Consider the following 12,265-nt stretch of genomic DNA (forward strand, 5'->3'; position numbering starts at 1 on the left):
CACCCGCAACTTCTGTGTCATCTTTATTTCTTCCCACATCTTTTCCTCTCAAATCTCAGCTATTTCTCGATCCTGTTGGTTCCATCTTTTTACCAACTTTCTTTTATTGCCACTAAAACTCTAGTCTCATCTCATCTTCTACCATCTGTTCTACTCCTCTAGTCTTCTTCTTGGTCTTCCCTCTACCCATCTGGTTCCTCTACGTTCTTTTTACAGCTTATCCGTACATCTTCTTTTCTCCCAATATCCTATTTCCAAGGCCTTGACATCCCTTCTCTGACTCCCATGTGAATCACGTCTGCTGTTTAACTTTCTCTGCCTTGTCTTTAAGTCTCTCTATAGTCTGGCTCTCCACTATATCTCCTCATGGATCTCTTTCAATTTCCCACCATGTTCTGTCCACTCTCACTCTCGTCTATCAGTTCCTTGACCCCCTGTCCCCAATCTCGCTTTCATTCATTTTCTTTACTCGCGACAAGGCACTGGAACACACGTTCTCTTCTTCCTCTATGCTCCAATTCCTCTTTTTCTCTGTTCTGTTCTCGTTTTAAGGGCCACATGCAGTCTTGCTGATTTTATCATGCCAATTAATTGCATTTGATGTTTACTGCTGTTTTACTTTTGTAAAGCACTTGGGCATTCAGCGTTCTATAAATACAATAAAATTACAAATATGACGTACATTTTCGCCTGAGAAAAAACACGGACAGCATCTCGGAATACAAACCTTCCTCTCGCCGATATTTTACCAGTAAAGACCCTCTCTGACCAAACAGTACCCCCACCTTAGACCCCTCTCTCTCAACGATGCATTCCCCCACCAGTCATTCATCCACCAAGAAATCACCTCTCTCACAGATCCCCTTTTCTGTACCTTGTGCTGGGTCTCATCCTATTGGAATCTGTTCACCATGACCCCTTCTGCCTTCCAAAGAGGTCTTAATATTTGCAAAATCTCCCAAAGGTTGGTCTTTCCATATTCCCACCCCCTTCCATCAGTGCTACTCGGTTGCTGTGAACCCACTTTTGCTCCACTAGTTTCCTTTTGATGTAACCTTAGCATTGTTATACTTCAGGACACAGTAGTTACCCTCCATCCTAACGCCCATCACCCCATTGTTCCTCTGCACTAATTCCCCAACTCCCTCTGGCATACCAAGTGTTGCATTGCTATGATCATCCTTCACCCCTGCTGTTCTCTTGGAAAGGACAACCTACCACAAGCACTCCTTGGTGAGCAGCTTCATTACAGGTAGCTTTGGGTCTCCTTCACAGTGACTCTATTGCTGAAAGCATTACCTTTTGGCATCCTCTTTAGTGTTGGCCAGACTTGCCTGCCCTGAGTCTGCCCCTTCTTCATGCGCCATATCTCCTGCCACAAGGCAATGTTACACTGTCCCAGTAACAATTCACCCCTGCACGTGCCCCCTTGCTCTAGCCATTAAGCGCCACATTATATAAGCTATAAAGTGTTATGGAATTTTATCCAGCAACACTTATCTTCATAGGACTTGTTTACATTACACACATGGGTCTACAAGCATTGCCAAAGAGAATAGAGCTGGCTTTCAAAAATTGTAAACTTTTTTGTCCAGTGGGGGCTGTGGGGGTCAGAAATAAGAGGAGGACACAAAGTTGTAATGTTTTCAACATTAGACATTTTATCAAAATAAAAGGGTTTGGATAAAAGCCTTTCTGTCCCTATCCTAAAGAGAGTTTCACCGCCTAGGAAATCAAAAATAATTGTTAAAATTAGGCAAACTGTCCTTGTGTCCAAAACGTATCTGACCCTCACACTAAAAATGAACAACAAAAGGTGCAAGGTAAAAATCTTCTGAGAAAAAGTGTGCAACCACTAAATATGTAAATCCAATGAAACAATCCTTGCATCCAGGGGGTGATTCCCTTCCCCTGAACTATCTCATGTGGACTATTGAAAATGATTATTTAAGATTCGTAGAAATTTCTCTTTCACGTAACACTTTCTTAAGGATGATAAAAAGTGTCTTTTACAAGCAGTGGGGTTGGAAAGGATGGCAAACTTGTCTCTTCTAGACAGCAACTTAAGTAATGGTGTTTTAACACATTCTTAAGGGTGATGAGAAAAATGTCTTTTTCAAACAATGATGTTTTAAAGAGGTCCAAAGTATCTCTTCTACACAGTAACCTCTAAAAGGTGGTCTGCCGGTATATCTACTGCAAGGAACCTTTCCCCAATGCCTTTTCCTTTCACATACTCTAGATGGATTACCTGGTATACTCCCTTGCCAGGAATACCCCTCTGGGCTTGGTAGATCCACTGGTATATTATACTGCCAGGTATCTTTCCCCCAAAGACCCACTGCCTGATGTACTACTTTCACCAGGTTTTCTTATAACCCTTTCCTTAGTTCTCTTTCTCTTTAAGTATACCCCAGTTGCACTCCTTCACTCTTTATACTTTATTGGCTCCAGGTATTACTTGTTCCAACTTCCCCCATATTTACATTTCATATATGGAGACTTGTTCAAGTTTTGTTTGTTTTTTTTTTTTTTATTTGTTTATTTATAAAGTTTACACATAAATAATCAATCAAACAATCAAAACAAAAATACTCAGCAAGAATACACTGAATAACAGAATATTATACATACATAACTTGTAATAAATCAATAAATACTCAGAAAGTCATCCCACACCTTTCCATACAACCTCAACTTCCCTTGCCGCTTGTAGACCACCCTTTCCATGGATGCAAGGACAGACATCCCCTCAACCCAATCATCCAGAGAAGGTGCATTCCGTGACTTCCAGCCCCTGAGAACCAGCTTTTTGCCCATACAAGCTCCACGGAGTAAAAACTTTTTCCGTGACATTGAGAGATCATCCAGCAATTCTCCACCTCCCAAAATCATTGTCATGAAATCCAATTCAACATCCAAATCCAAAACACGCAGACAGGCACCACAAACCTCCTGCCAAAATCCCCGTACACGCACACATTCCCACAACAGATGTTCCAGACTTCCCTTTCCATTCCCACAACACCAGCATTCATCCGAATCCAATAGCCCCCTCTTAAACATTCGCTCCGGACTCCAAAACACTCTATTGAGGATCTTTATCTGTCTCGACCGTTCCACCAAATCAGTTGCACAGAGTTTAACATTCGCACACATATCCAGCCATACCTCAGACGAAATCTCATACCCCAACCTCCTTCCCCATTCATCTCTCAAATCAGAATTTTCCTTATAAGCAGACACAATACAATTGTATATCCTGCTAGCAATGGAACAACCACCTGGCTCCCTCTCCATTAGATAGAGATTCACCATTGAACTTCCTAGCTCTGCCACATCACCAATACACCTTTTCAATTTCCTGAAGTCTTCAGTCCTGAAATTATCATTGTGAAACTTTGCTCGTAACTCACGTTCCCCAATCCACCCTCCATCCACCAGAATATCATCAATCCAGAGCACTCCACCTAGAAACCAATCCGGCCAAAATAAAGACCTGCCTCCAATAGCAATCAATGGATTCAACCAGATTGATGAGTGAATGGTCCTTGAGGCAACCGAGCCTAACAATTCATGAACCTGTCTCCATGTCTCTCTCAGAAAAACCGTCAAAGGTGAATTATTACATGACTTGTTGGTCGCTGTGAGAATTGCCCTTGGAGGGAGCGGACCCAACATACTGGCCTCTGCATTTACCCATTGATCAGGCAGATCTATCAAAAAAGGCACAATAAAATGACTTGAAAAGGCTAAATGATATGCCCTGAAGTTCGGTACTCCTAGACCACCTTTTTCTACTGGCAACTGAAGTTTCCACAATTTAAGCCTAGGTGGCTTATTATCCCACAGGAATGACTGTAAGAAACCATCAATTTTTTTCCAGTAATGCTGACCAATTTTCATCGGAAGCATACCTAAAACATAATTAATCTTTGGGGCTGCATTCATTTTGATAGCGTTCACCTTGCCCCATAGGGACAAATGAAGTAAAGACCATCTCAAGATGCTCATTTTTAAATCAGTACAAACCTCGTTCATGTTTACCACAACCATCTCATCTACCAGTGGGGTTAGCCATATACCCAGGTACTTTAGTTTCTTTTCACACCATTGAAACCCTATCCCAGTAATCAAGTTCTTGTCACAATATCCTGAAATTGGTAACACCTCAGATTTAGACCAGTTAACCTTAAATCCAGACACTGCATGAAATCTATCCAAAACATTCAGCAAGGCCGGAAGGGACACCGTTAAATTCCGTAACAACAAAAGGAGGTCATCCGCATAAAACCACAACTTTTGGTCAGCACCATGAAAACTTAGACCCTGTATCCCCGCGTCACTCCTTAAGGCAATCGCCAATGGTTCCATGGCCAAGACAAATATCAGGGGGGATAAAGGACATCCCTGTCTCGTACCCCTCTGTAGCACAAAATTGTCTGACAATTGCCCATTAGTCCTGACAGCGGCAGTCGGGCTGGCATAAAGCAAGGCGATCCAAGAAATAAATTCCTCTCCCAAATTCATGGCACGCAATACTGAAAAAAGATAGTCCCAATCAACACGATCAAACGCTTTCTCCGCATCTAAGGAAAGCACCGCAATATCATCATCCATATCCTGTGCATGTGTCATCAACAACAATAAATTCCTAATATTGCTAGATGTCCTCCGGCCATGAACAAAGCCTGACTGGTCAGTGTGCACTAACTTCACAAGAAGATTCTGCAAACGAAGGGCCAACAATTTTGCAAGGATCTTATTATCAGTATTAATCAAACTGATCGGGCGGTAATTTGAAGTCAGACAACCATCTTTACCCTTTTTTAAAAAAACTGATATAATGGCCTGACTAGTAGAAGCCGGAAGCAAACCTCCCACCCTGGATTCTACAAACATATCCCGCATAAGTTCTACCACTGAATCAGGTAAGATTTTATAAAATTCAGCAGGCAGACCATCCGGACCCGGAGACCTGCCCGGGTTCAGCTTCCCAATCGCGGTTTTCAAGTCATCCACAGTCAAAGCCTCACTCAGCATTGCCTTCTCCAAATCATTCACTCTCGGTATCTCCAATCCATCAAGAAAGTAACCATTCAATCCATTGACATCCAACTCCCGTTGGTAGAGTTTCATATAATATTCCTTGAAAGTCTCATTAATCAATTTCGGGTCACAAGTCACCTGACCATTCTCTCTAATGATAGAAGTGATAGATCGTTCTGATTGCTGTTGTCTTAATCTATAGGCAAGCCAACGATCACACTTTTCACCATAATCAAAATAAGAACATTTCAATCTAAACAAATCCTTTTCAGATCTAGCCTTCCAAGTCTCATTCAGCTTCCTCTGCAATTCCCTAAGTTTTCTCCTTTTCTCCAGATTCATTGAGTCACTTATCAGATCCATTGAAAGCTGCTTAATATTTTGTTCCAAAACCAAACTTTCCTTCTCTATACATTTCCTCTTGCTGCTGGACAAACCCAGGATCAATCCCCGCATCGTACATTTAAATGCCTCCCAGACGGTCCCAATAGCAATTCCTCCTGTCCTATTTTCTACAACAAAATGGTCAGCCTCAGACCTGATTTTTTCCACTATCTTTTCATCCTGGAGAATTGAGGTGTTCATTCTCCAACAAAAAGATCCGGAAGTATCAAACTGCAGACCCATACTCATAAACACAGGTGCATGGTCAGTGATGGCAATACAACCAATGTCACAGCTCGCCAGATTCAAGGTTGCTGAGCCAGCCGTGAGAAACATATCTATGCGAGAATGTGAATCATGAGAGTTAGAATAAAACGTGTATTCTCTCAAATCAGCATGAAGCAATCTCCAACAGTCTTCCAAGGCAAATTCAGAAACAAGTGAATTGAAAGAACAAAATGTCGGATCCCGCCTGCATGCAACACCGGATCCACTACGGTCCTTGATATTATCAATAACCAAATTAAAATCACCCCCCAAAATAACATTCCGGCAAGCAAAATCCTGTAAAATTTGAGCCACTTTTCCAAAGAATGAACCATCATCCACCGAGGGAGCATAAACATTGCAAAGAATTGTCTGAACACCCTGGATTTCCACCAAGAGTGTAACCACCCGGCCCTCCTTATCGGAGCAAGAGTTTAAAACCTTAATTGGTGAGCCCTTCCGAATCAGAATAGCGACTCCTCTACTCCTGGACGAATAGCATGAGACAAAAAGTTCCCCAATCCACCCTTTGCGTAATACATTTACTTCATCCATCAGTAAATGGGTCTCTTGAAGAAAATAAACATCACTGTGCATATCTTTCAAACAATTTAAAATCATCTGCCTCTTGAGTGGATTGTTTAGACCATTTATATTCCATGAGGAGACAGACAATTGATCACCCCTCTCGGATGACATTATAAGAGAAAGAAAAAGACAACAAAAAACCAAATCAAAAATTCTGTACTTGTAAAACTCACAAACCCCTCCCCTCCCCCACCCGCAGAAGTATGAATCCAACGTCAACAAGAACTAACAAACCCCAAGCCACCCCCAGTACCCCTCCCAATCATAAATTGATTACATCAACCAAAAAAAACCCCAAATTGAAGAGCCACCTAGACTCTAGTAAACCTAGCAGCAACACCAAACCAGAATCTCAACTAACAGCATTTCAAACAGCAAGGCAATAGATGAAAAAGGATAACCAGCCCCCCCAAAAAAAAAAAAAAAAAAAAAAAAAAAACAAACATTTTAAACTGTGACCCAACAAAATAATAAAACAAGGTATATTGCAGCAAAACATATAACTTAATTCATCATACAACCAACGACTAGGTAGTAGTACATTTAAAATCCACACTGTCACAGAGAATGACAGAACCAACTCTAGGTCACAGCAGAAGCAAGCCAGATCTATAGTTTGTAAGATCCACAAGCTCCAACAGATGAATGTGACCAGCTAAAGGGCCTGGCAAGTCTGAAAGGCTGTCCATTTGACGGAGAGAGGCCCATAAATGCCACCACACACCTCCCAAAGTCAATGCAGGCCATAATTGCCACCTCCTGTGGCACTGGACAAAAGAAAAACATGGAATACACCCAGGTCTCTGCAGTGCAACCTGGGCTTCTTTTGTGTGATAAGGTATTTTATTTCCAAATGTTCTCAGGAAAAGGGTTGGGCCTGCTGAAATTGTGTAATATGGGGGCCTCTTTGAAAATGATTTCTAGGGCCTTTCTTTTGGTTTCCAGTCTACTCCTGAATGCAGCATATTTAATGTCCAAAGCCTCTGCAGTCCTGCTGTTTGCAGACCCTGGTTGTGTACCATATATCTATATTAAACTGTTTGGGAGTGCACAACAGGGGTTACACATTGTGTGGATTGAGAGCGCCCACACCATGTAACTACTGGTGGAGGTGTGGCTTCTAGCTCTAGTCACTTTCTGTCTCTGATATACACCCATTTGCAGTATTCTCGCCTAGAAAGCTTGCTTCCACAGGCAGTCACGTATGTTCAGCTTAGGTGGGGCTGCTCCCACATTCGTTACACTGTCGGACTTAGGCTGATAAAAGCTTCCCGCTTTTTTAATTTCCGCATTTTCACATTTATTGCGCTGTCGAATTCACTTTGGTCGCCGTGTTATCTGTGTCCCAAGGGTAGGAAGTGTACGCCGCGCGGAGCCTATCAGTTTTCTTTCAAATTAGGACAAACATTCATTTTAACTACATCTGTCAAAGAAATGCATTAAACAAGTTTGATAGGAATCTGAATTATATTCCTGGCAGGTTATACGAATGTATTTCAACTCATCATTTGCTTGGAGTTTGAGAGAATTCAATAAAAATACAAAAAAAACCCTCTTAAAATGTTTGTTCAAACAGCAAAGCAAGCTGGGCTCCCGATAAAATGGTGTCTCGGCTATGCACGCAATGTTTGCATAGTTGCAGAGTCAAAATATGTCTTTCCAAGTCAGACTCAACCCAAAGTAAAACTTACAGCCAAGTTCGTGCCATTTCCTCGTAGGCACTCAGCCTGGTGGCACACTCATTTCCTCCCTGTAGACGCTGCCTTAGATCAGCTCCAGACGGAGAAATCGTTTCTCCGGGGTCGGGACCCCCCGCGCAGACATCTGTCGGTGGGAGTAGAAGAGCCGGAACCCAAAGCACGTCTCCTCTGACACGTGACGCATAAAGATACGAAGCGTCACACGTCGCACGGGATCAGCGTGCATTAACACAGGTCCTTTCCTTTTCCTACCAGCTCCCTTTCACACGAAGCGAATGCACGGGTATCGTCCTCGAACGCAACAATGAATTTAAACCACTCCAACTGTAATCATCCACCGGCGCCATCTTTCTCCATGCAATCCAATGTTAAAAAAAAAAAAAAAAAAAGGGGGTGGTGCAATTTAAAAAAAAAAAGGGGGGGGGCAAATATAATAATAATGCTGCATCAATCAGTAATCGTGGCAGTTTTATCCCTAAGAGCCTCCAGCCAGGACAAAGCTTCTTTAGGGTCAGATGTAACCTTCTCACCTTCCGGCATCACCAATGTCAAAGCATTGTATTTGTTCAAAAAGGATTTCACCTTCAGGGCTTTTGCCAAATCTTTCACCCCCTTGAAGCTCCTCCTAGCCACCATGACTTCTTTAGGATAGTCCGGAAAAACAAAAATAGGTTTTCCTCTGTAATAGGCAGATCCCTTGGACCTAGCAGCAAGCAGTAGACCTTCCTTCTTCCTGGCCAAAACAAAAACCACCATTATGTGTCTAGGCCTAGACCCCGGCTGTTTACCAATCCTATACATATGATCTATATCCTCTTCAGTAATTGATAACAAACCAAAGCAATCCTTGAAGATCCCGGTAACTACTGAAATCAGGGGTTCATCTCCAGGATCTTCCTCCACACCGACCAGCCTGACATTTCTCTCCCGTAGTTTAAAGTCCATTTCCAATCTCCGATCTCTTTCAGCATGAAGGTCTTTTTTCAAAATGTTGTAAGCCCTATAGCTTCCTGCCATCTCTGAGGTCATCGAGTGTGATTTTCTTTCCAACTCCTCCACTCTGCCATCCAAATGACACACCTTTGAGTTCAATTCAGCCAAGGTAGTCTTCACTTCCCCCATGTCCAGGGACACTTGTTTCAGGAGTTTATAGATGTCCTGGCTGCTAGGATTTTCCTCTTCCATCTCAATCAATTGTTTCTGTTTTTTGGAAGAAGGGTTTTCTGGTTCATGAATTTTCTTTTTAGAATTCATTATCAATCATGAAATAGCTTCAGGGAGGGGACCAGGAGCTGCAGGTTCAAGCTGCTGTCACCTTGGCCAACATTCCGTTTTGTTTGTTAACTTTCTTGTTAATATTCTTTGACTTTAATATTCATTGACTCGTTCCAATCTTCCCCATATTGACATCTCATTTATGAAGACTTTAACAGATCTTGTATTTCAACTTCTTAATTAGTGTTCAGTTGCTTATGACAACTTTTACTCCAATTTTCCCAATATCGGCATCTTATATATGGAGACTTGTGTGAATTCCGTCTTTCTATATTACTTGGTTGCTATTCAAAACAAGTTCCCAATTGTTTGTATGTCTGTCGGTACACCCTAGGGTTTCTAATACTCCTGATATTTGCTGGCTTTCCGACCCGTGGCCCATGGTTGCGACAAATTCCTTGCTTCGGGGAAGCGCTTCCCGCTCTGTGGCCCCTTTTCCATTCCTCCCGTCGGCTTCTTATTCACCCGCTGGTTGAACTGCTGCTCTTAAATGCAACCGCATCCCCGACAACCTCTCTGCTGCTGCCGGCTCCCCAGCGGTTCACCTGCGGTACCAATTGTGCTTCTCCCGGTCTCTCGCCATTCTGGTAAGAAGTGCCTTCCTCCTTCAACACAGCCTGCTCTCAGCTGTCTGCCTTCGGTTCTGCTTCAAGCTACGCCCGCTTCGCATCTCTCATCACCACCTTCCCTTTTAACTTGAAAATGTACACCCTTTTTAAAAAGTCTGGCACAGCTGATTTCCATCACAACAATGTTTAGCTTGGCATTTCTTTTAGTCCACATTAACCCCTTCTTCCTCTTCCCAGTACTTGAGGTTTATGGGAGCTGGAGCCTGTTGGATTATTGTGTATTACTTTGGATTTTTCTTTAAATCAAAAGCATCAGAAACAGGAGGTGTTCTAAAGGTGTTATGTACATATGAGGTGTGAATGGTATCCTGTCTAGGGTGTTTGGCGAGAAGAGGTTTTAGGGTTTTACAACTGTAAGGATTTGTATAATGACAACATGCCATCAGGAATTTAGGGATTTTAGGGTTTTCATCACATGGAAGGGAAGTGTACCATGCCTCTCCTGATAGGATCACTACATCTCCCCGACAGCCATCCCCTCCCATGTGATTCTCCCTCATGATGCCACCCCCAGGGCCAGGGTGAGGTAGCAGGTGCTTTCCCCTGGCCACATGGGAGGAGATCCTAGGCTTGGAATCAGTGATGACTCCACAGGAGTCATCATCAGGCATTATATGAACATTTTACCCTGCACATTATCCAAGACAGACTTATTGGCTTTGCAAATTTTGTTTGTTTTCCTTTAATGCTCAATATTATCACTATTATTAGTATATGTATTGCGGTTGTTATTACTGTCATCATTATCAGTTGCTTGAATAGCAATGCATGAAGCGCAACTCTCTATCAGGGTGCTGGTTCAACATGAAGCACACAGGGTTATGGAAAGGGGCTTAGTGTGTGAGAACTTGGCAAAATAAGGGTGTCTTTACGGCTGTACCGCTAGGCATGTGGTTACTGTCTCTTTGGCCATAAGCTGCCATCCTTGCAATTCTTGAAATGTCAGCTACAGAGGGCAAGGAAAGATGAGGCCTGTATGATTCTGCCGGCAAAATATCTGGTTAGGTAGGTCACTCAGACAAGCATAGCATAAGGCTTAATGGATCATTGTGAACACGTTGAACTTATTTTTCATTTTGTTCTGTTACTATGGGAAAAGGAGGGCAAGTTGGATGTGACCTGCTTAGTTGAGTTTGTTGATCAGGCAAGCTCCTTCATTCTAGACAATCTAAAGTGTGTTGCAAAGGCTATTGGAATTTCCAAAGTGCAAGGATTACAGTACTCAAAGCATGAAATTACAGAAATTGGCAGTGTTCTCATAGGAAGACATATGACACATATTTCAGGACAGCCAGTAAGATGGTTTGCAAGTTTCCTTTGAAAGTTGGCTTTAACTAGAGAATTCATTTGGTTGACACTGGATGGATGGATGCCAACCATATTTTTGAGGTTATTAGCATAGCAGTTGGAGAAGAGAATTATGACAGCCAATCAAAGGTTAATGCAGAGGGATTTGGTTGACGTACAATAAGGATTTCAGGGTTGGGACCAATAAGAGCCAACACATTTTGAGCAGTGAATGTCCTTTAAGCGGATTGTAAGAGATCCTGCCTTACTTTGATAGTGAACATTGGGCTTGCCCAGGCAAATGCTTATTTGGGTTATTTGCTTAACAATTAAATAACAGCTGCTGGCTTTGGCTGATGAAAACAAATGGTCTCAGGGAAATGTTGAATGGAGAAGTCCTGTGAGACTCCGTGTTCCAGTGTGCGAGCCATGAACCAATATTCAGTGCCAAATTGTATTTTTACTATTTCGCCGAATACCAAATAATTGTTCAAGTATTTGTCTGAATACTAATTCAGAGCCGAATTGTTGTTTATTTTTAAATTAAAGGAAGTTCCAAACATCATATAAAAGAAATGTAACCACTAATTTAAATGTGTTTCTCTTTGCCCTTCTTATTTTTTTCCTTATTTGTAATAGACCTGCTGCAAAGTCACTCCTTCTCACCCCTTCTTATCTTCACGGCAGTAATATTCAAAGAATTGGCAGGCCAGTGTTTACTTGCCTTTTGTAATGCAGCTTTCACTTCTGTTTGGTTTTGATATGCTGAGCAACTCCACCTGAAAACCCAGCCAGCAGCCAAGTTTAAGAGCATTCGGTTTCAAATGGGATCATAAATCATTATTTGGTGGAATAGCTGTTCGAAGCCGAAGTTCGATGCACCTCTTATTTCATTCCATTTCAAATTGTTGGGTTTGACGGTCTAGAAAGCATGTCAACCACTTCAAGGTGTGGCCAGAGACACCAACGATGCGATTGACCCCAAACAGTCAACCTGCTTTTACCCTCCAAAGGCTCACTATCCGTTTGGGGTGTAGCAACTTGTTTTGGGGTCACTGCAGGAATTCTTAGGCTGGAAGTGACTTG

Source organism: Ambystoma mexicanum, chromosome 10 (assembly GCF_040938575.1).
Source record: "Ambystoma mexicanum isolate Mex_15411 chromosome 10, UKY_AmexF1_1, whole genome shotgun sequence".
NCBI classification, from domain to species: Eukaryota; Metazoa; Chordata; class Amphibia; order Caudata; family Ambystomatidae; genus Ambystoma; species Ambystoma mexicanum.